Consider the following 5,000-nt stretch of genomic DNA (forward strand, 5'->3'; position numbering starts at 1 on the left):
AGATATTTATTATTATTATTATTATTATTTTTATTATTATTATTATTATTATTAGCTAAGCTAAAACCATAGTTGGAAAAGCAGGATACTCTAAGGTCAAGTGCTCCAACCGGGAAAAATATAGGAAGAGATGTCATCAGACAATGTGTCAAGTAATATCTCTCTCTCTCTCTCTCTCTCTCTCTCTCTCTCTCTCTCTCTCTCTCTCTCTAATAGGGGATACAATCGAAGTCACAACTGAAGTGAAATATTGGACATATCCTTATCAACGATCCTTTCATAATGATAAAAAGCTCATTATAAACGGGAAGCGTCAACGTGTCTTTTGGAGCATGTCTAACTGAATGTCATCGTCAGTCTAATGTATAAAAAAAAAAAAAAAAAAAAAAAAAAAAAAAACCTTACTTCCAGTAATTAGTAAAATTCACTCTTCTAATTGCTCTTCTTAGATGAGAGAGAGAGGAGAGAGAGAGAGAGAAGAGAGAGAGGAGAGAGAGAGAGAGAGAGATCCAATTACCTTTATAAAGAAACTCAGCAAATATGCTAAGGAATATTACTTATGCTGCGAGAGAGAGAGAGAGAGAGGGAGAGAGAGAGAGAGAGAGGAGAGAGAGAGAGGAGAGAGAAACGTAATTTCATGATCTACTGTATATTGCAAAATATAAGAAATATCCTTTACACTCGTTTGTTTTCTTTTTTTATGTATAACCGGGATTTTCACAGCACCTGCTAAGCGGGAAGTTGGTGCGATGCAAACGAAACTTTTTCTATATGATATAATGCCCACGGATTCATTTCCTGTGTGTTTGCTTTGACCCAGCAGTGTTGCAGGAAGAAAGGGTTATACTCGATGATTCATAAGGACGATATTTACACATTTCACAGCGGGAGAACCGACACTTTCGTTTCTATTCTTTTATTGCCTTCAGGACGACAATGCAAAGCGAGTAAAGGTAAGCGTTTGTAGGATGAGGGGCTGGGGGATGAAGGAGGGGCTAGTTGCTGTTTAGGGAAAGGATACTACTTAGATGTTGTTTCTATAATTAAGAGATATTCCAGTGGGGTGCATTGGTTACCAATAAGGGTACTTGTAACCACGTGAATGCAAGATGCTAACTAGATAACTAGATAGATAAGAGATAAAATTTCCTGATTCGTGTCTTCAAGGAACCAAGTGGTTTTGTCGTTTGACACAAAAAAGTTAAAAGTTAAATCTGGGCAGTATATATATATATATATATATATATATATATATATATATATATATATATTATATATATATATATGTGTGTGTGTGTATGTGTGTGCGTATATAATTGTATATACGTACACACACGGTATATATATATATAATATATATATATATATATATATATATATATATATATATATATATATATACGATCTAACGTTGAAACAAACAAACAAACAATGTATACTGTTGCCAATGAGCTGGAGGAAACATAAAGAAAACGAGATATAGACCAAGCGCTTTCGTGTCAAGTGGCACAAAGCTGCAGCATTCTTACTGAAGGTGCTAAGAAGTCAACATGAAATGTGCCCCTCAAGAGAATGTTGCAATTTTAAAGAGAGCTAGACATTTCCTGAACCAGAGAAACGTCCACTTATTTTCCAGTTTTAAGAAATAATAATCAATTTTCTTCAAGGGTTTCAGAGACAAACAAAAATCAAGAATTCTTTACTAGGCTTTCTATTTCTATCGCCATTTCCACTTCTTTCTATCCTCCTTTGTATTGAAGAATCCCTAATCATAAGTCTTACTGTGCATATGACAAAATCATTTAAAAATTCAACAGTTTTGCGATATTATGAGATACATAGAAAATGGACCATTGAAGTGTAATTAACTGTATAATAAACTTTAAAATATATTAACATTAATTTGTATTCAATATATATATTTTTTTTTTCTTTTTTTTTTGTAAACCGACTATTTCACTGTGTAAAACAAAACATAATGTTTTCGCTTCCTAATGACCAAAAGTTTTGAAGTTAAAAAATAACGTTTGCTTTTTAACCGTCTATACTTTGTTTTAAAAACTATTTTTTTGTGTGTGTGAAACATTTGGCCTTTTTCCCACGAACCAGACGAAAAATAAAACTTTTTTTTTATTCCAAAGAATAAAAACGTTTAACCAATTCTCTGTCTGCTACCGGGTCATTTCATGATATAAATAGGACATGGGCAATGAAAATAGGGAAGGTAAGAATTATAAGAAGTGCCACTGTGGTAGTCAACAGTTGATGATTAATCATAGTCTGAAACATGCGATGCTATTATAGTGTACCCGAGCCGTCAAAAAATGCACGCGCGGGGCACACTCACACAACCTGGCTGGTTCAGCAATTTTTGGGAGAGTGTGGTTTTCGAGTGTAACTCTCAGGTAACCACTTCCTCCCTCTGAAACGTAACAGATACAGATATATATATATATATATATATATATATATATATATATACATATATATTATAATATGTATATATGTGTGTGTATATATATACACACAAACCACACACACACACACACATATATATATAGTATATATAATATATATATATATACACACACAAATATATATATATATATTTTATATATATATATATATATATATATATATATATATACTATATATATATGAAAAGTAAAAAGTCGTTAGAACGCCTCGTATGTTTTGCAAGCTATTTGCTTGCAAACTCATTACCAACTTATGACATAATGCATGCAGTGACTTGCCTTGACTACGATCTAAAGCAAACTTGAAGAAGGTTTCATGAGATATTTATCACAAGGAAAAGAATCATTAAGGTTTCCATCTTTCCTTTTATTAAATGGAAAATATATATGATGTTTATTTTGTCACGGTGACATTTGGTCGATGAACCTATCTCACAATCCTTACAGTTTTTTTTTTTTTTTTTTTTTTTTTTTTTTTTTTTTTTTTTTAATATTTTCTTCAGATTTTCACCAATTTCATGATGCAAAAGTTTTGCTTGTTTTTAAACGTTTAGGGCGCAATCTAACCTCAAGTCAATCTCTGTTTATAAAACTACCCAGTTATGGAAGGAGCACAGAACGAGAGAATAATCGGAACACCCCACCCCCACCACCCCCCCCCCACCCCTCTCTCTCTCTCTCTCATCTCCTTCTCTCTCTCTCTCTCTCTCTCTCTCTCCCCTATAAGGAAACCGTAAACCCAACTAGTATTACAAATCTAACAATGAGCAAAGTATGAGGATAAATACCTTTGGCTGGTAATTGTTCAGTGGCTACTTTCCTCTTGGTAAGGGTAGAAGAGACTCTTTAGCTATGGTAAGCAGCTCTTCTAGGAGAAGGACACTCCAAAATCAAACCATTGTTCTCTAGTCTTGGTAGTGCTATAGCCTCTGTACCATGCTCTTCCACTGTCTTGGGTTAGAGTTCTCTTGGCTTGAGGGTACACTCGGGCACACTGTTCTATCTAGTTTCTCTTCCTCTGGATTTGTTGAAGTTTTTATTGTTTATTTAGGAAATATTTATTTTAATGTATTACTATTCTTCAAATATTTCATTTTTCCTTGTTCCTTTCCTCACTGAGCTATTTTCCCTGTTGGGCCCCTGGGCTTATAGTATCCTGCTTTTCCAACTAGGGTTGTAGCTTAGCATTTAATAATAATAATAATAATAATAATAATAATAGTACTACAATGGATCCCTCTCTGGTCACGGTTCTTTTCCTCTCCCTACACATACACCAAATAGTCTGGCCTATACTTTCCACATTTTTCTTTCCTCATACACCTGACAATGCCAAGATAACATAAAAATTCTTCTTCCCTCGAGGAGGTTACCTACTGTACTGTAATTGTTCGTCTTGGTAAAGGTAAAATAAAGATACTTTAGCTATGGTAAGCAGCTCCTCTAGGAGAAAGACACTCCAAAATCAAACTATTGTTCTCTGGTCCTTGTGTAGTCCCCATAGCCTCTGTACTATGTTTTTTTCCACTGTCTTGGATTAGAGTTCTCTTGCTTGAGGGTAAAGTTGCCTTCATTAAATTCCGGTACACCTCAGGGGAAGGCAAAAGAGACGTCAGTGTACCGGAATTAATGAAGCCAACTGTACACTCAGGCACAATATCTTATGTGTTTATTTCCTCTCCTCACTGGGCTATTTTCTCTTTTGGACCCCTAAGGCTTATAGCATTATGCTTAACCAACTAGGTTGTAGCTATAATAATAATATAATAATAATAATAATAATAATAATAATAATAATAATATTAATAATGTAATAAAGCGATTGTACACAATTATGGATACATAGTGTGAATCTAAAGCCCCATGCATTTGCAAGAGATCCTGTTGACACTTATTGCCAGCGATCTAAAAAATCAAAACTAGTAACTTTAATTAGGGGGAGAAAGAGCTTTAGGAAAGACCAAGTAAAGTACTGCATAATACCATCTTAAAGGGTAAAATCAATTTGGTTTGTCTATAGGTTTTTACTTTAAATGGTTCTGTTGGTCTGAGTATAATCTACTTTTTATAAGTTTATACGAAGCATGGCTACTTCAAAGTACTAATAGAAATAAAGAAAGCACTAATAATGTGTACTGTACTACTGTCAGCAAATCTACAGAGTTACAAGGAGTTACAATGATTTTGGATGTCTACAAGGATTTGTAATACATCTGCAGAGACCCCATTTGCTCTCTGGTAAAGCAAATTAGTTTTATTCAGAGTTTATGTGATTCTGTCTAACTTAATCTTGAATTCATTTACCGTGTTACTGTTCAATATATCTGCTGGAAGTCTGTTCCATGTATTTGCTATTTTATATGTAAAGAAATCACAACATTGGGTGGTGTTGTATCTTTTTAATTCCAGTTTTTTTTTTTTTTTTTTTTAATGCGTTACTTCTGGACTGATTTGTGCTTAAGCGTAAATAGACTGTTGTAATCTACAATTGTTATTCTTTTTAGCTCGTGTAAGGCCGAAAGG

Source organism: Palaemon carinicauda, chromosome 7 (genome assembly GCF_036898095.1).
Source record: "Palaemon carinicauda isolate YSFRI2023 chromosome 7, ASM3689809v2, whole genome shotgun sequence".
NCBI classification, from domain to species: domain Eukaryota; kingdom Metazoa; phylum Arthropoda; class Malacostraca; order Decapoda; family Palaemonidae; genus Palaemon; species Palaemon carinicauda.